Below are 19,288 nucleotides of genomic sequence, written 5' to 3'. Positions count from 1 at the left end.
ACTTCTGGGCTTCTTTGTGTTCCTCTGAATCTGCATCTTGGTGTCCGTGTGTCCCTGAGGCCCTCTACAGAGACAACGAACCGTAAAAGCCACAGTTGAACAGAGCACACTGGCTTTGGACACCGCACTCCCTGAACGGAGAAAGACCCCTTCAAGCTTCAAGAGGGGGAAGGCGAATTCTGAAACCCAGGAGCTTTTGAAACAGGCCATGGATTCCTGCTCTCCCACAGCCAAGCCTTCTGACCAAAGCACAAAGACCTAACCAGACTTGCCTCCCGGCCGTGGGTATGACATATACGTGGACCCGGAGATGCTCCCAGCTAGTAGCACATCTGATGTGCACTTGGGGCCACTTCCAGCACTCCCGGAGGCAAGAGAACCTCCGCTGGTCAGGCCGACCCTGACCTGCAGCACGCTACTGGCAAGATGAGGGCCGGCACCACTCAAGGGACTAACGAAATTCGGCCTATATGCCAATTCTCGCCAACTAGGCGAAATCACTTTCCGTGAGACCATGGGATTGCCCACCACAGGAAATGGTGGGCTTCAGCAACCATGACCACGGTTCGGACCCCACAGTCGAAGCTAGGCTACCATCCCTGCCATGTTTTGCCAGCACCCACGCAGCAGTGTTGGCTGCCCTGAACCCCGAGGAAACGCACAAACCCTGGACAGATTCTTCCTCAGTGCCCTCCTCCTGCCCACTGGGCAACTCGACCCTAGTGGAAGCCACAGACATCATGCAAACAGGGGGACACTGTACACCAGGGATTACAGACCGCAAGCATGTCCGCTTTGATGACACTGACCCTACCCCACGGATCCTAGCACTTCTCCACTGCCACAGCGACACTACCGAGAACCTCACAGAGATCAAAGGCACTGTCCCCGCGAACCACAGACAGATTGCCAACGGAAGACCTCTGCCACCCAAGGGGACCTGCCACCCAAGGGGACCTGGAAGCTTCAAAGGGCACAGTGCCTGTCTGCGGCAGCGCACCCGGCATCGCAACAGTGCCCGCGTCGCTGTTCCACCAACACACCGCTCCAGGTAAATCTCTGGCTCTTCGAAAGTCCTGCGTGCCTCACGGGCCGGACGCATCATGCCCTGTGGGAGAAAAACTTTTCGCTTTGCACATTCCCAAACAAGGGAACAAAGTGGCCAAAGGGCATGTTCGCATAACTCACCTATCTTCAAGGAGAGCGGCACAGATGCCTCAGCATGTCTATCTTCTCTACGTCCTGCAAGACACCCTTTGGGCGTCATTCCTCCGGCAATGGGATCACAAATCTACGCAGGTTACCAACCTCGCTCCTCACTGTCCGTACGCCCGAGAGAGGAAACGTGCTGGACCTCAGACTCGATGAGGAGACGGTAGAGGGTTCTCACTCATTTTGTTCAGATTTTCCAAGGAATGCATACAAGGGTGTCATCATCGATCCAAGCACGTGCTGGGACGCAGCAGAACACAACCAGTCATGCCATGCGGGTCTGCAGAGGAGACATGACCTCGTAGTACTCCAAAACCCTGGGGAATCCACAGCCCTCAGGCCACTCTGCAAGAGCAACAGTCAATCTACTCTTGAAGCCACTGGGCCCGTCTGAGGAAAACCTAATATCCAGTGGCACATCTTAGGGTGGGTGAACGCCTACCTTCCTGAGTCATCCGGGACCATGCTTACCAACCTGCCCCCACCTCACTTTTCCAGTTCTCCTGAGCACCTCCAGTCATCACACAACGCGAAAGTCTTCTTGCCTTTCCTGACGGCAACCGCTGCCCAGCAACTGCACCTGAGAAGTGGACATAAATCACGCAGGCTTCAGAATTGGACCGGGGTCCTCAGAGAACGTGATTCATGCGAATGTTTACCGCAGCGTGAGCCCAGACCCTGCTTCCCAAGGACCTCTACCCTTACTGAGGACTCAATGTTTGTCTGACAGCACGACTGCAGAAAGTTAGGCACGTACGTTGGCCGGTATGTGAGAGGGTCTACGTGTGTGTTCACGCGTGAGCACGTGTGTGACCGTAACTGCGCACGAGGACGCGCTTCTGGGCTTCTTTGTGTTCCTCTGAATCTGCATCTTGGTCTCCTTGGGTCCCTGAGGCCCTCTGCACAGACACCGAATCGTAAAAACCACAGTTAATACACAGCACACTGCCTTTGGAAACCGCCCCCCCGAATGGAGAAAGACCCCCTTCAAGCTTCAAGAGGCCGAATGCGAACTCTGAAACGCGGAGGCTGTTGAAAGAGGCCACGGATTCCCGCTCTCCCACAACCAAGACTTCTGACCAAAGCACAATGAGCTAACCAGACTTGCCTCCCGGCCGTGGGTGTGACATATACGTGGACCCGGAGAACCTGCCAGCTACTAGCACATCTGATGTGCGCTTGGGGCCACTTCCAGCACTCCCGGAGGCAAGACAACCTCCGCTGGTCGGGCCGACCCTCACCTGCGGCAGGCTACAGGCAACATGCAGCCCGGCACCACTCGAGGGGTAACGAAATTTGGCCTATGTGCCTATTCTCGCCAACTAGGCCACATCACTTTCTGTGGGCCCACAGGAATGCCCACCACAGGAAATGATGGGCTTCAGCAACCATGACCCAAGTTCAGACCCCACAGCCGAAACTAGGCTACCATCCCTGCCACGTTTCGCCAGCACCCACCCAGCAGGGTTGGCGGCCCTGAACCCTGAGGAAACGCACAAATCCTTGCCAGCCTCGTCCTCCGTGGCCTCCTCCTGCCCACGGGGCAACTCGACCCTATTGGAAGCCACAGACATCGTGCAAACAGGGGGACACTGTACACCTGCGATGACAGATCGCAAGCACGTTCGCTTTGATGACACTGACTCTACCCCACGGATCCTGGCACTTCTCCACTGCCACAGCGACACTACCGAGAACCTCACAGAGATCAAAGGCACTGCCCTCGAGAACCACAGACAGATTGCCAACGGAAGACCTCTGCCACCCAAGGGGACCTGGAAGCTTCAAAGGGCACAGTGCCTGTCTGCGGCAGCGCACCCGGCATCGCAACAGTGCCCGCGTCGCTGTTCCGCCAACACACCGCTCCAGGTAAATCTCTGGCTCTTCGAAAGTCCTGCGTGCCTCCCGGGCCAGACGCATCATGCCCTGTGGGAGAAAAACTTTTCGCTTTGCACATTCCCAAACAAGGGAACAAAGTGGCCAAAGGGCATGTTCGCATAACTCACCTATCTTCAAGGAGAGCGGCACAGACGCCTCAGCATGTCTATCTTCTCTACGTCCTGCAAGACACCCTTTGGGCGTCATTCCTCCGGCAATGGGATCACAAATCTACGCAGGTTACCAACCTCGCTCCTCACTGTCCGTACGCCCGAGAGAGGAAACGTGCTGGACCTCAGACTCGATGAGGAGACGGTAGAGGGTTCTCACTCATTTTGTTCAGATTTTCCAAGGAATGCATACAAGGGTGTCATCATCGATCCAAGCACGTGCTGGGACGCAGCAGAACACAACCAGGCATGCCATGCGGGTCTGCAGAGGATCCATGACCTCATAATATTCCAAAACCCTGGGGAATCCACAGCCCTCAGGCCACTCTGCAAGAGCAACAGTCAAACTACTCTTGAAGCCACTGGGCCCGTCTGAGGAAAACCTAGTATCCAATGGCACATCTTAGGCTGAGTGAACGCCTACCTTCCTGAGTCATCCGGGACCACGCTTAGAAACCTGTCCCCACCTCACTTTTCCAGTTCTCCTTAGCACCTCCAGTCATCACACAAGGCGAAAGTCGTCTTGCTTTACTGTCGGCCACCCTTGCCCAGAAACCGCACCTGAGAAGTGGACATAAATCACGCAGGCTTCAGAATTGGACCCGGGTCCTCTGAGAACGTGATTCATGCGAATGTTTACCTGGGCTTGAGCCCGGACCCTGCTTCTCAAGGACCTCTACCCTTACTGAGAACTCTTGTTTGTCGGACAACACGACTGCAGAAACTTAGGCACGTACGTTGGCCGGTATGTCAGAGGGTCTATGTGTGTGTTCACACCTGTGCGTGTATATGACTGTAACTGCTCACGAGGACGCGCTTCTTGGCTTCTTTGTGTTCCTCTGAATCCGCATCTTGGTCTCCGTGTGTCCCTGAGGTCCTCCACAGGGACACCGAACCGTAAAAGCCACAGTTGATACGCAGCGCACTGGCACTGGACACCGCCCTCCCTAAATGGAGAAAGACCCCTTCAAGCTTCAAGAGGCCGAATGCAAACTCTGAAACCCAGGGGCTTTTGAAATAGGCCACGGATTCCCGCTCTCCCACAGCCAAGCCTTCTGACCAAAGCACAAAGACCTAACCAGTCTTGCCTCCCGGCCGTGGGTATGACATATACGTGGACCCAGAGACCCTGCCAGCTAGTAGCACATCTGATGTGCACTTTGGGCCTCTTTGAGCACTCCTGGAGGCAAGAGAACCTCCGCTGGTCGGGACGACCCTGACCTGCAGCACGCTACTGGCAAGATGCGGGCCGGCACCACTCAAGGGACTAACGAAATTCGGCCTATGTGGCAATTCTCGCCAACTAGGCCAAATCACTCTCTGTGGACCCATAGGAATGCCCACCACAAGAAGTGGTGGGCTTCAGCAACCATGACCCAAGTTCAGACCCCACAGCCGAAACTAGGCTACCATCCCTGCCATGTTTCGCCAGCACCCAGCCAGCAGTTTTGGCTGCCCTGAACCCCGAGGAAACGCACAAATCCTTGCCAGCCTCGTCCTCCGTGCCGTCCTCCATGCCCTCCTCCTGCCCACGGGGCAACTCGAACCTATTGGAAGCCACAGACATCATGCAAAGAGGGGGACCCTGTACACCAGGGATGACAGACCGCAAGCATGTCTGCTTTGATGACACTGACCCTACCCCACGGATCCTGGCACTTCTCCACTGCCACAGCGACACTACAGAGAACCTCACACAGATCAAAGGCACTGTCCCCGAGAACCACAGACAGATTGCCAACGGAAGACCTCTGCCACCCAAGGGGACCTGGAAGCTTCAAAGGGCACAGTGCCTGTCTGCGGCAGCGCACCCGGCATCGCAACAGTGCCCGCGTCGCTGTTCCGCCAACACACCGCTCCAGGTAAATCTCTGGCTCTTCGAAAGTCCTGCGTGCCTCCCGGGCCGGACGCATCATGCCCTGTGGGAGAAAAACTTTTCGCTTTGCATATTCACAAACAAGGGAACAATGTGGCCAAAGGGCATATTCGCATAACTCACCTATCCTCAAGGAGAGCGGCACAGACGCCTCAGCATGTCTATCTTCTCTATGTCCTGCAAGACACCCTTTGGGCGTCATTCCTCCAGCAATGGGATCACAACTCTCCGCAGGTTACCTACCTCACCCCATCCTCTTGAACTGCCAAACCCATCCCCTTCATAGGCAGCTGATGCCAACCCACCACGGACAGGACACATCCTTGGGAAGCCGTGGCCAGCGCCTGCACCCCAATAATGACAGCCCATCCCACGACATAACACAGGACATGTCCTCATGATGCCTTACCTTCCTCTCCACGAAACAGCCACCACGCAGGCTTAAATGCACCACTCGGTGCTAACCCCACTCCACGATGGCCCACTTTGTGCCAACACCTGTGCCAGGAGCTGCAATACAGGAGCTGACATGGGCCCTACCTAGGCCTAATCCATCAGCCCTTCCGCCAAAGCCCAACCCCAGTCCACACCCACTCACTACTCCAGCCACACCGGGCACTCAAGAACTTCAAAGAGCCAAACCAAACGACAGAGAGGGCCACAGGCCTGACCTGATGCTCCAGGCCCCAACCAGGGAAGCTTGCTCATTTTGGCTTCCAGAGCTAAACCCCAAAGCCTCATGCACAAAGCGTGATCCCGGCCAAAGCACACCTTTCCAAGCTGCAAGCTCACTGGGCCTACACCACCACACACTCCGCCTCTGAAGACCAGCAGGAGAGCCTGCCCCCTCACATTCCCTCAACGGTCTTTCAGCAGTGACCTGATATTCACACACGACCCAGCTTAGTGGCAGCCACAGTCGACCCTCAGACAGGAGCCCCTCCAAGTCTGGAGCCCTGAGTGGTGTTTGCATGCATGTCAACAGGGGACGCTGGCCCTCAGCATGTCTATGTTCTCTACATCCTGCAAGACACCCTTTGGCGGTCATTCCTCTGGCAATGGGATCACAACTCTACACAGGTTACCTACTTCTCTCCTCACTGTCCCATACGCCTGAGAGAGGAAATGTTGTGGACCTCAGATTCGATGAGGAGAAGGTAGAGTGTCTCACTCATTTTGTTCAGATTTTCAAAGGAATGCATACAAGGGTGTCATCATCGATCCAAGCACTGCTGAGACGATGCAGAACACAACCGGGAATGCCATGCAAGTCTGCACAGGAGCCATAACCTCGTAGTACTCCAAAACCCTGGGAAATCCACAGCCCTCAGGCCACTCTGCAAGAGCAACAGTCAATCTACTCTTGAAGCCACTGGGCCCGTCTGAGGAAAATCTAATATCCAGTGGCATATCTTAGGGTGGGTGAACGCCTACCTTCCTGAGTCATCCGGGACCATGCTTAGCAACCTGCCCCCACCTCACTTTTCCAGTTCTCAGCACCTCCCGTCATCACACAACGCGAAAGTTTTCTTGCCTTTCCATACGGCCACCCTTGCCCAGCAACTGCACCTCAGAAGTGGACATAAATCACGCAGGCTTCAGAATTGGACCAGGGACAACAGAGAACGTGATACATGTGAATGATTATCTGGGCCTGAGCCTGGACCCTGCTTCCCAAGGACCTCTACCCTTACCGAGAACTCAATGTTTGTATGACAGCACGACTGCAGAAAGTTAGGCACGTACGTTGGCCGGTATATGAGAGGGTCTATGTGTGTGTTCAAGCGTGTGCATGTGTGTGACTGTAACTGCTCACGAGGACGCACTTCTGGGCTTCTTTGTGTTCCTCTGAATCTGCATCTTGGTGTCCGTGTGTCCCTGAGGCCCTCTACAGAGACAACGAACCGTAAAAGCCACAGTTGAACAGAGCACACTGGCTTTGGACACCGCACTCCCTGAACGGAGAAAGACCCCTTCAAGCTTCAAGAGGGGGAAGGCGAATTCTGAAACCCAGGAGCTTTTGAAACAGGCCATGGATTCCTGCTCTCCCACAGCCAAGCCTTCTGACCAAAGCACAAAGACCTAACCAGACTTGCCTCCCGGCCGTGGGTATGACATATACGTGGACCCGGAGATGCTCCCAGCTAGTAGCACATCTGATGTGCACTTGGGGCCACTTCCAGCACTCCCGGAGGCAAGAGAACCTCCGCTGGTCAGGCCGACCCTGACCTGCAGCACGCTACTGGCAAGATGAGGGCCGGCACCACTCAAGGGACTAACGAAATTCGGCCTATATGCCAATTCTCGCCAACTAGGCGAAATCACTTTCCGTGAGACCATGGGATTGCCCACCACAGGAAATGGTGGGCTTCAGCAACCATGACCACGGTTCGGACCCCACAGTCGAAGCTAGGCTACCATCCCTGCCATGTTTTGCCAGCACCCACGCAGCAGTGTTGGCTGCCCTGAACCCCGAGGAAACGCACAAACCCTGGACAGATTCTTCCTCAGTGCCCTCCTCCTGCCCACTGGGCAACTCGACCCTAGTGGAAGCCACAGACATCATGCAAACAGGGGGACACTGTACACCAGGGATTACAGACCGCAAGCATGTCCGCTTTGATGACACTGACCCTACCCCACGGATCCTAGCACTTCTCCACTGCCACAGCGACACTACCGAGAACCTCACAGAGATCAAAGGCACTGTCCCCGCGAACCACAGACAGATTGCCAACGGAAGACCTCTGCCACCCAAGGGGACCTGCCACCCAAGGGGACCTGGAAGCTTCAAAGGGCACAGTGCCTGTCTGCGGCAGCGCACCCGGCATCGCAACAGTGCCCGCGTCGCTGTTCCACCAACACACCGCTCCAGGTAAATCTCTGGCTCTTCGAAAGTCCTGCGTGCCTCACGGGCCGGACGCATCATGCCCTGTGGGAGAAAAACTTTTCGCTTTGCACATTCCCAAACAAGGGAACAAAGTGGCCAAAGGGCATGTTCGCATAACTCACCTATCTTCAAGGAGAGCGGCACAGACGCCTCAGCATGTCTATCTTCTCTACGTCCTGCAAGACACCCTTTGGGCGTCATTCCTCCGGCAATGGGATCACAAATCTACGCAGGTTACCAACCTCGCTCCTCACTGTCCGTACGCCCGAGAGAGGAAACGTGCTGGACCTCAGACTCGATGAGGAGACGGTAGAGGGTTCTCACTCATTTTGTTCAGATTTTCCAAGGAATGCATACAAGGGTGTCATCATCGATCCAAGCACGTGCTGGGACGCAGCAGAACACAACCAGTCATGCCATGCGGGTCTGCAGAGGAGACATGACCTCGTAGTACTCCAAAACCCTGGGGAATCCACAGCCCTCAGGCCACTCTGCAAGAGCAACAGTCAATCTACTCTTGAAGCCACTGGGCCCGTCTGAGGAAAACCTAATATCCAGTGGCACATCTTAGGGTGGGTGAACGCCTACCTTCCTGAGTCATCCGGGACCATGCTTACCAACCTGCCCCCACCTCACTTTTCCAGTTCTCCTGAGCACCTCCAGTCATCACACAACGCGTAAGTCTTCTTGCCTTTCCTGACGGCAACCGCTGCCCAGCAACTGCACCTGAGAAGTGGACATAAATCACGCAGGCTTCAGAATTGGACCGGGGTCCTCAGAGAACGTGATTCATGCGAATGTTTACCGCAGCGTGAGCCCAGACCCTGCTTCCCAAGGACCTCTACCCTTACTGAGGACTCAATGTTTGTCTGACAGCACGACTGCAGAAAGTTAGGCACGTACGTTGGCCGGTATGTGAGAGGGTCTACGTGTGTGTTCACGCGTGAGCACGTGTGTGACCGTAACTGCGCACGAGGACGCGCTTCTGGGCTTCTTTGTGTTCCTCTGAATCTGCATCTTGGTCTCCTTGGGTCCCTGAGGCCCTCTGCACAGACACCGAATCGTAAAAACCACAGTTAATACACAGCACACTGCCTTTGGAAACCGCCCCCCCGAATGGAGAAAGACCCCCTTCAAGCTTCAAGAGGCCGAATGCGAACTCTGAAACGCGGAGGCTGTTGAAAGAGGCCACGGATTCCCGCTCTCCCACAACCAAGACTTCTGACCAAAGCACAATGAGCTAACCAGACTTGCCTCCCGGCCGTGGGTGTGACATATACGTGGACCCGGAGAACCTGCCAGCTACTAGCACATCTGATGTGCGCTTGGGGCCACTTCCAGCACTCCCGGAGGCAAGACAACCTCCGCTGGTCGGGCCGACCCTCACCTGCGGCAGGCTACAGGCAACATGCAGCCCGGCACCACTCGAGGGGTAACGAAATTTGGCCTATGTGCCTATTCTCGCCAACTAGGCCACATCACTTTCTGTGGGCCCACAGGAATGCCCACCACAGGAAATGATGGGCTTCAGCAACCATGACCCAAGTTCAGACCCCACAGCCGAAACTAGGCTACCATCCCTGCCACGTTTCGCCAGCACCCACCCAGCAGGGTTGGCGGCCCTGAACCCTGAGGAAACGCACAAATCCTTGCCAGCCTCGTCCTCCGTGGCCTCCTCCTGCCCACGGGGCAACTCGACCCTATTGGAAGCCACAGACATCGTGCAAACAGGGGGACACTGTACACCTGCGATGACAGATCGCAAGCACGTTCGCTTTGATGACACTGACTCTACCCCACGGATCCTGGCACTTCTCCACTGCCACAGCGACACTACCGAGAACCTCACAGAGATCAAAGGCACTGCCCTCGAGAACCACAGACAGATTGCCAACGGAAGACCTCTGCCACCCAAGGGGACCTGGAAGCTTCAAAGGGCACAGTGCCTGTCTGCGGCAGCGCACCCGGCATCGCAACAGTGCCCGCGTCGCTGTTCCGCCAACACACCGCTCCAGGTAAATCTCTGGCTCTTCGAAAGTCCTGCGTGCCTCCCGGGCCAGACGCATCATGCCCTGTGGGAGAAAAACTTTTCGCTTTGCACATTCCCAAACAAGGGAACAAAGTGGCCAAAGGGCATGTTCGCATAACTCACCTATCTTCAAGGAGAGCGGCACAGACGCCTCAGCATGTCTATCTTCTCTACGTCCTGCAAGACACCCTTTGGGCGTCATTCCTCCGGCAATGGGATCACAAATCTACGCAGGTTACCAACCTCGCTCCTCACTGTCCGTACGCCCGAGAGAGGAAACGTGCTGGACCTCAGACTCGATGAGGAGACGGTAGAGGGTTCTCACTCATTTTGTTCAGATTTTCCAAGGAATGCATACAAGGGTGTCATCATCGATCCAAGCACGTGCTGGGACGCAGCAGAACACAACCAGGCATGCCATGCGGGTCTGCAGAGGATCCATGACCTCATAATATTCCAAAACCCTGGGGAATCCACAGCCCTCAGGCCACTCTGCAAGAGCAACAGTCAAACTACTCTTGAAGCCACTGGGCCCGTCTGAGGAAAACCTAGTATCCAATGGCACATCTTAGGCTGAGTGAACGCCTACCTTCCTGAGTCATCCGGGACCACGCTTAGAAACCTGTCCCCACCTCACTTTTCCAGTTCTCCTTAGCACCTCCAGTCATCACACAAGGCGAAAGTCGTCTTGCTTTACTGTCGGCCACCCTTGCCCAGAAACCGCACCTGAGAAGTGGACATAAATCACGCAGGCTTCAGAATTGGACCCGGGTCCTCTGAGAACGTGATTCATGCGAATGTTTACCTGGGCTTGAGCCCGGACCCTGCTTCTCAAGGACCTCTACCCTTACTGAGAACTCTTGTTTGTCGGACAACACGACTGCAGAAACTTAGGCACGTACGTTGGCCGGTATGTCAGAGGGTCTATGTGTGTGTTCACACCTGTGCGTGTATATGACTGTAACTGCTCACGAGGACGCGCTTCTTGGCTTCTTTGTGTTCCTCTGAATCCGCATCTTGGTCTCCGTGTGTCCCTGAGGTCCTCCACAGGGACACCGAACCGTAAAAGCCACAGTTGATACGCAGCGCACTGGCACTGGACACCGCCCTCCCTAAATGGAGAAAGACCCCTTCAAGCTTCAAGAGGCCGAATGCAAACTCTGAAACCCAGGGGCTTTTGAAATAGGCCACGGATTCCCGCTCTCCCACAGCCAAGCCTTCTGACCAAAGCACAAAGACCTAACCAGTCTTGCCTCCCGGCCGTGGGTATGACATATACGTGGACCCAGAGACCCTGCCAGCTAGTAGCACATCTGATGTGCACTTTGGGCCTCTTTGAGCACTCCTGGAGGCAAGAGAACCTCCGCTGGTCGGGACGACCCTGACCTGCAGCACGCTACTGGCAAGATGCGGGCCGGCACCACTCAAGGGACTAACGAAATTCGGCCTATGTGGCAATTCTCGCCAACTAGGCCAAATCACTCTCTGTGGACCCATAGGAATGCCCACCACAAGAAGTGGTGGGCTTCAGCAACCATGACCCAAGTTCAGACCCCACAGCCGAAACTAGGCTACCATCCCTGCCATGTTTCGCCAGCACCCAGCCAGCAGTTTTGGCTGCCCTGAACCCCGAGGAAACGCACAAATCCTTGCCAGCCTCGTCCTCCGTGCCGTCCTCCATGCCCTCCTCCTGCCCACGGGGCAACTCGAACCTATTGGAAGCCACAGACATCATGCAAAGAGGGGGACCCTGTACACCAGGGATGACAGACCGCAAGCATGTCTGCTTTGATGACACTGACCCTACCCCACGGATCCTGGCACTTCTCCACTGCCACAGCGACACTACAGAGAACCTCACACAGATCAAAGGCACTGTCCCCGAGAACCACAGACAGATTGCCAACGGAAGACCTCTGCCACCCAAGGGGACCTGGAAGCTTCAAAGGGCACAGTGCCTGTCTGCGGCAGCGCACCCGGCATCGCAACAGTGCCCGCGTCGCTGTTCCGCCAACACACCGCTCCAGGTAAATCTCTGGCTCTTCGAAAGTCCTGCGTGCCTCCCGGGCCGGACGCATCATGCCCTGTGGGAGAAAAACTTTTCGCTTTGCATATTCACAAACAAGGGAACAATGTGGCCAAAGGGCATATTCGCATAACTCACCTATCCTCAAGGAGAGCGGCACAGACGCCTCAGCATGTCTATCTTCTCTATGTCCTGCAAGACACCCTTTGGGCGTCATTCCTCCAGCAATGGGATCACAACTCTCCGCAGGTTACCTACCTCACCCCATCCTCTTGAACTGCCAAACCCATCCCCTTCATAGGCAGCTGATGCCAACCCACCACGGACAGGACACATCCTTGGGAAGCCGTGGCCAGCGCCTGCACCCCAATAATGACAGCCCATCCCACGACATAACACAGGACATGTCCTCATGATGCCTTACCTTCCTCTCCACGAAACAGCCACCACGCAGGCTTAAATGCACCACTCGGTGCTAACCCCACTCCACGATGGCCCACTTTGTGCCAACACCTGTGCCAGGAGCTGCAATACAGGAGCTGACATGGGCCCTACCTAGGCCTAATCCATCAGCCCTTCCGCCAAAGCCCAACCCCAGTCCACACCCACTCACTACTCCAGCCACACCGGGCACTCAAGAACTTCAAAGAGCCAAACCAAACGACAGAGAGGGCCACAGGCCTGACCTGATGCTCCAGGCCCCAACCAGGGAAGCTTGCTCATTTTGGCTTCCAGAGCTAAACCCCAAAGCCTCATGCACAAAGCGTGATCCCGGCCAAAGCACACCTTTCCAAGCTGCAAGCTCACTGGGCCTACACCACCACACACTCCGCCTCTGAAGACCAGCAGGAGAGCCTGCCCCCTCACATTCCCTCAACGGTCTTTCAGCAGTGACCTGATATTCACACACGACCCAGCTTAGTGGCAGCCACAGTCGACCCTCAGACAGGAGCCCCTCCAAGTCTGGAGCCCTGAGTGGTGTTTGCATGCATGTCAACAGGGGACGCTGGCCCTCAGCATGTCTATGTTCTCTACATCCTGCAAGACACCCTTTGGCGGTCATTCCTCTGGCAATGGGATCACAACTCTACACAGGTTACCTACTTCTCTCCTCACTGTCCCATACGCCTGAGAGAGGAAATGTTGTGGACCTCAGATTCGATGAGGAGAAGGTAGAGTGTCTCACTCATTTTGTTCAGATTTTCAAAGGAATGCATACAAGGGTGTCATCATCGATCCAAGCACTGCTGAGACGATGCAGAACACAACCGGGAATGCCATGCAAGTCTGCACAGGAGCCATAACCTCGTAGTACTCCAAAACCCTGGGAAATCCACAGCCCTCAGGCCACTCTGCAAGGGCAACAGTCAATCTACTCTTGAAGCCACTGGGCCCGTCTGAGGAAAATCTAATATCCAGTGGCATATCTTAGGGTGGGTGAACGCCTACCTTCCTGAGTCATCCGGGACCATGCTTAGCAACCTGCCCCCACCTCACTTTTCCAGTTCTCAGCACCTCCCGTCATCACACAACGCGAAAGTTTTCTTGCCTTTCCATACGGCCACCCTTGCCCAGCAACTGCACCTCAGAAGTGGACATAAATCACGCAGGCTTCAGAATTGGACCAGGGACAACAGAGAACGTGATACATGTGAATGATTATCTGGGCCTGAGCCTGGACCCTGCTTCCCAAGGACCTCTACCCTTACCGAGAACTCAATGTTTGTATGACAGCACGACTGCAGAAAGTTAGGCACGTACGTTGGCCGGTATATGAGAGGGTCTATGTGTGTGTTCAAGCGTGTGCATGTGTGTGACTGTAACTGCTCACGAGGACGCACTTCTGGGCTTCTTTGTGTTCCTCTGAATCTGCATCTTGGTGTCCGTGTGTCCCTGAGGCCCTCTACAGAGACAACGAACCGTAAAAGCCACAGTTGAACAGAGCACACTGGCTTTGGACACCGCACTCCCTGAACGGAGAAAGACCCCTTCAAGCTTCAAGAGGGGGAAGGCGAATTCTGAAACCCAGGAGCTTTTGAAACAGGCCATGGATTCCTGCTCTCCCACAGCCAAGCCTTCTGACCAAAGCACAAAGACCTAACCAGACTTGCCTCCCGGCCGTGGGTATGACATATACGTGGACCCGGAGATGCTCCCAGCTAGTAGCACATCTGATGTGCACTTGAGGCCACTTCCAGCACTCCCGGAGGCAAGAGAACCTCCGCTGGTCAGGCCGACCCTGACCTGCAGCACGCTACTGGCAAGATGAGGGCCGGCACCACTCAAGGGACTAACGAAATTCGGCCTATATGCCAATTCTCGCCAACTAGGCGAAATCACTTTCCGTGAGACCATGGGATTGCCCACCACAGGAAATGGTGGGCTTCAGCAACCATGACCACGGTTCGGACCCCACAGTCGAAGCTAGGCTACCATCCCTGCCATGTTTTGCCAGCACCCACGCAGCAGTGTTGGCTGCCCTGAACCCCGAGGAAACGCACAAACCCTGGACAGATTCTTCCTCAGTGCCCTCCTCCTGCCCACTGGGCAACTCGACCCTAGTGGAAGCCACAGACATCATGCAAACAGGGGGACACTGTACACCAGGGATTACAGACCGCAAGCATGTCCGCTTTGATGACACTGACCCTACCCCACGGATCCTAGCACTTCTCCACTGCCACAGCGACACTACCGAGAACCTCACAGAGATCAAAGGCACTGTCCCCGCGAACCACAGACAGATTGCCAACGGAAGACCTCTGCCACCCAAGGGGACCTGCCACCCAAGGGGACCTGGAAGCTTCAAAGGGCACAGTGCCTGTCTGCGGCAGCGCACCCGGCATCGCAACAGTGCCCGCGTCGCTGTTCCACCAACACACCGCTCCAGGTAAATCTCTGGCTCTTCGAAAGTCCTGCGTGCCTCACGGGCCGGACGCATCATGCCCTGTGGGAGAAAAACTTTTCGCTTTGCACATTCCCAAACAAGGGAACAAAGTGGCCAAAGGGCATGTTCGCATAACTCACCTATCTTCAAGGAGAGCGGCACAGACGCCTCAGCATGTCTATCTTCTCTACGTCCTGCAAGACACCCTTTGGGCGTCATTCCTCCGGCAATGGGATCACAAATCTACGCAGGTTACCAACCTCGCTCCTCACTGTCCGTACGCCCGAGAGAGGAAACGTGCTGGACCTCAGACTCGATGAGGAGACGGTAGAGGGTTCTCACTCATTTTGTTCAGATTTTCCAAGGAATGCATACAAGGGTGTCATCATCGATCCAAGCACGTGCTGGGACGCAGCAGAACACAACCAGTCATGCCATGCGGGTCTGCAGAGGAGACATGACCTCGTAGTACTCCAAAACCCTGGGGAATCCACAGCCCTCAGGCCACTCTGCAAGAGCAACAGTCAATCTACTCTTGAAGCCACTGGGCCCGTCTGAGGAAAACCTAATATCCAGTGGCACATCTTAGGGTGGGTGAACGCCTACCTTCCTGAGTCATCCGGGACCATGCTTACCAACCTGCCCCCACCTCACTTTTCCAGTTCTCCTGAGCACCTCCAGTCATCACACAACGCGAAAGTCTTCTTGCCTTTCCTGACGGCAACCGCTGCCCAGCAACTGCACCTGAGAAGTGGACATAAATCACGCAGGCTTCAGAATTGGACCGGGGTCCTCAGAGAACGTGATTCATGCGAATGTTTACCGCAGCGTGAGCCCAGACCCTGCTTCCCAAGGACCTCTACCCTTACTGAGGACTCAATGTTTGTCTGACAGCACGACTGCAGAAAGTTAGGCACGTACGTTGGCCGGTATGTGAGAGGGTCTACGTGTGTGTTCACGCGTGAGCACGTGTGTGACCGTAACTGCGCACGAGGACGCGCTTCTGGGCTTCTTTGTGTTCCTCTGAATCTGCATCTTGGTCTCCTTGGGTCCCTGAGGCCCTCTGCACAGACACCGAATCGTAAAAACCACAGTTAATACACAGCACACTGCCTTTGGAAACCGCCCCCCCGAATGGAGAAAGACCCCCTTCAAGCTTCAAGAGGCCGAATGCGAACTCTGAAACGCGGAGGCTGTTGAAAGAGGCCACGGATTCCCGCTCTCCCACAACCAAGACTTCTGACCAAAGCACAATGAGCTAACCAGACTTGCCTCCCGGCCGTGGGTGTGACATATACGTGGACCCGGAGAACCTGCCAGCTACTAGCACATCTGATGTGCGCTTGGGGCCACTTCCAGCACTCCCGGAGGCAAGACAACCTCCGCTGGTCGGGCCGACCCTCACCTGCGGCAGGCTACAGGCAACATGCAGCCCGGCACCACTCGAGGGGTAACGAAATTTGGCCTATGTGCCTATTCTCGCCAACTAGGCCACATCACTTTCTGTGGGCCCACAGGAATGCCCACCACAGGAAATGATGGGCTTCAGCAACCATGACCCAAGTTCAGACCCCACAGCCGAAACTAGGCTACCATCCCTGCCACGTTTCGCCAGCACCCACCCAGCAGGGTTGGCGGCCCTGAACCCTGAGGAAACGCACAAATCCTTGCCAGCCTCGTCCTCCGTGGCCTCCTCCTGCCCACGGGGCAACTCGACCCTATTGGAAGCCACAGACATCGTGCAAACAGGGGGACACTGTACACCTGCGATGACAGATCGCAAGCACGTTCGCTTTGATGACACTGACTCTACCCCACAGATCCTGGCACTTCTCCACTGCCACAGCGACACTACCGAGAACCTCACAGAGATCAAAGGCACTGCCCTCGAGAACCACAGACAGATTGCCAACGGAAGACCTCTGCCACCCAAGGGGACCTGGAAGCTTCAAAGGGCACAGTGCCTGTCTGCGGCAGCGCACCCGGCATCGCAACAGTGCCCGCGTCGCTGTTCCGCCAACACACCGCTCCAGGTAAATCTCTGGCTCTTCGAAAGTCCTGCGTGCCTCCCGGGCCAGACGCATCATGCCCTGTGGGAGAAAAACTTTTCGCTTTGCACATTCCCAAACAAGGGAACAAAGTGGCCAAAGGGCATGTTCGCATAACTCACCTATCTTCAAGGAGAGCGGCACAGACGCCTCAGCATGTCTATCTTCTCTACGTCCTGCAAGACACCCTTTGGGCGTCATTCCTCCGGCAATGGGATCACAAATCTACGCAGGTTACCAACCTCGCTCCTCACTGTCCGTACGCCCGAGAGAGGAAACGTGCTGGACCTCAGACTCGATGAGGAGACGGTAGAGGGTTCTCACTCATTTTGTTCAGATTTTCCAAGGAATGCATACAAGGGTGTCATCATCGATCCAAGCACGTGCTGGGACGCAGCAGAACACAACCAGGCATGCCATGCGGGTCTGCAGAGGATCCATGACCTCATAATATTCCAAAACCCTGGGGAATCCACAGCCCTCAGGCCACTCTGCAAGAGCAACAGTCAAACTACTCTTGAAGCCACTGGGCCCGTCTGAGGAAAACCTAGTATCCAATGGCACATCTTAGGCTGAGTGAACGCCTACCTTCCTGAGTCATCCGGGACCACGCTTAGAAACCTGTCCCCACCTCACTTTTCCAGTTCTCCTTAGCACCTCCAGTCATCACACAAGGCGAAAGTCGTCTTGCTTTACTGTCGGCCACCCTTGCCCAGAAACCGCACCTGAGAAGTGGACATAAATCACGCAGGCTTCAGAATTGGACCCGGGTCCTCTGAGAACGTGATTCATGCGAATGTTTACCTGGGCTTGAGCCCGGACCCTGCTTCTCAAGGACCTCTACCCTTACTGAGAACTCTTGTTTGTCGGACAACACGACTGCAGAAACTTAGGCACGTACGTTGGCCGGTATGTCAGAGGGTCTATGTGTGTGTTCACACCTGTGCGTGTATATGACTGTAACTGCTCACGAGGACGCGCTTCTTGGCTTCTTTGTGTTCCTCTGAATCCGCATCTTGGTCTCCGTGTGTCCCTGAGGTCCTCCACAGGGACACCGAACCGTAAAAGCCACAGTTGATACGCAGCGCACTGGCACTGGACACCGCCCTCCCTAAATGGAGAAAGACCCCTTCAAGCTTCAAGAGGCCGAATGCAAACTCTGAAACCCAGGGGCTTTTGAAATAGGCCACGGATTCCCGCTCTCCCACAGCCAAGCCTTCTGACCAAAGCACAAAGACCTAACCAGTCTTGCCTCCCGGCCGTGGGTATGACATATACGTGGACCCAGAGACCCTGCCAGCTAGTAGCACATCTGATGTGCACTTTGGGCCTCTTTGAGCACTCCTGGAGGCAAGAGAACCTCCGCTGGTCGGGACGACCCTGACCTGCAGCACGCTACTGGCAAGATGCGGGCCGGCACCACTCAAGGGACTAACGAAATTCGGCCTATGTGGCAATTCTCGCCAACTAGGCCAAATCACTCTCTGTGGACCCATAGGAATGCCCACCACAAGAAGTGGTGGGCTTCAGCAACCATGACCCAAGTTCAGACCCCACAGCCGAAACTAGGCTACCATCCCTGCCATGTTTCGCCAGCACCCAGCCAGCAGTTTTGGCTGCCCTGAACCCCGAGGAAACGCACAAATCCTTGCCAGCCTCGTCCTCCGTGCCGTCCTCCATGCCCTCCTCCTGCCCACGGGGCAACTCGAACCTATTGGAAGCCACAGACATCATGCAAAGAGGGGGACCCTGTACACCAGGGATGACAGACCGCAAGCATGTCTGCTTTGATGACACTGACCCTACCCCACGGATCCTGGCACTTCTCCACTGCCACAGCGACACTACAGAGAACCTCACACAGATCAAAGGCACTGTCCCCGAGAACCACAGACAGATTGCCAACGGAAGACCTCTGCCACCCAAGGGGACCTGGAAGCTTCAAAGGGCACAGTGCCTGTCTGCGGCAGCGCACCCGGCATCGCAACAGTGCCCGCGTCGCTGTTCCGCCAACACACCGCTCCAGGTAAATCTCTGGCTCTTCGAAAGTCCTGCGTGCCTCCCGGGCCGGACGCATCATGCCCTGTGGGAGAAAAACTTTTCGCTTTGCATATTCACAAACAAGGGAACAATGTGGCCAAAGGGCATATTCGCATAACTCACCTATCCTCAAGGAGAGCGGCACAGACGCCTCAGCATGTCTATCTTCTCTATGTCCTGCAAGACACCCTTTGGGCGTCATTCCTCCAGCAATGGGATCACAACTCTCCGC

General features: G+C 55.5%; 8 non-coding genes across 8 annotated transcripts; all 8 read right to left on the bottom strand.

Annotated features, from left to right (window-relative positions):
• Window positions 1-1,350: 1,350 nt before the first annotated feature.
• On the bottom strand, window positions 1,351-1,443 carry LOC132505067 (small nucleolar RNA SNORD116). The gene has a single exon (XR_009535227.1). It is a non-coding gene; the product is annotated as a small nucleolar RNA SNORD116 (small nucleolar RNA).
• A 1,937-nt stretch (window positions 1,444-3,380) lies between these two features.
• On the bottom strand, window positions 3,381-3,473 carry LOC132505062 (small nucleolar RNA SNORD116). Its single transcript, XR_009535226.1, has one exon. It is a non-coding gene; the product is annotated as a small nucleolar RNA SNORD116 (small nucleolar RNA).
• Window positions 3,474-6,268: 2,795 nt separating this feature from the next.
• On the bottom strand, window positions 6,269-6,360 carry LOC132505711 (small nucleolar RNA SNORD116). Its single transcript, XR_009535502.1, has one exon. It is a non-coding gene; the product is annotated as a small nucleolar RNA SNORD116 (small nucleolar RNA).
• A 1,950-nt stretch (window positions 6,361-8,310) lies between these two features.
• On the bottom strand, window positions 8,311-8,403 carry LOC132505057 (small nucleolar RNA SNORD116). Its single transcript, XR_009535224.1, has one exon. It is a non-coding gene; the product is annotated as a small nucleolar RNA SNORD116 (small nucleolar RNA).
• Window positions 8,404-10,340: 1,937 nt separating this feature from the next.
• LOC132505052 (small nucleolar RNA SNORD116) lies at window positions 10,341-10,433 on the bottom strand. Its single transcript, XR_009535223.1, has one exon. It is a non-coding gene; the product is annotated as a small nucleolar RNA SNORD116 (small nucleolar RNA).
• A 2,795-nt stretch (window positions 10,434-13,228) lies between these two features.
• Window positions 13,229-13,320, bottom strand: LOC132505705 (small nucleolar RNA SNORD116). The gene has a single exon (XR_009535501.1). It is a non-coding gene; the product is annotated as a small nucleolar RNA SNORD116 (small nucleolar RNA).
• A 1,950-nt stretch (window positions 13,321-15,270) lies between these two features.
• Window positions 15,271-15,363, bottom strand: LOC132505047 (small nucleolar RNA SNORD116). Its single transcript, XR_009535221.1, has one exon. It is a non-coding gene; the product is annotated as a small nucleolar RNA SNORD116 (small nucleolar RNA).
• Window positions 15,364-17,300: 1,937 nt separating this feature from the next.
• LOC132505037 (small nucleolar RNA SNORD116) lies at window positions 17,301-17,393 on the bottom strand. The gene has a single exon (XR_009535218.1). It is a non-coding gene; the product is annotated as a small nucleolar RNA SNORD116 (small nucleolar RNA).
• Between the last annotated feature and the right edge of the window lie 1,895 nt (window positions 17,394-19,288).

This window comes from Lagenorhynchus albirostris, chromosome 1, assembly GCF_949774975.1.
Source record: "Lagenorhynchus albirostris chromosome 1, mLagAlb1.1, whole genome shotgun sequence".
Lineage (NCBI taxonomy): Eukaryota > Metazoa > Chordata > Mammalia > Artiodactyla > Delphinidae > Lagenorhynchus > Lagenorhynchus albirostris.
The sequence above is the reverse complement of the archived record's forward strand: the minus strand, read 5'-3'. Positions and strand labels throughout refer to the sequence as shown.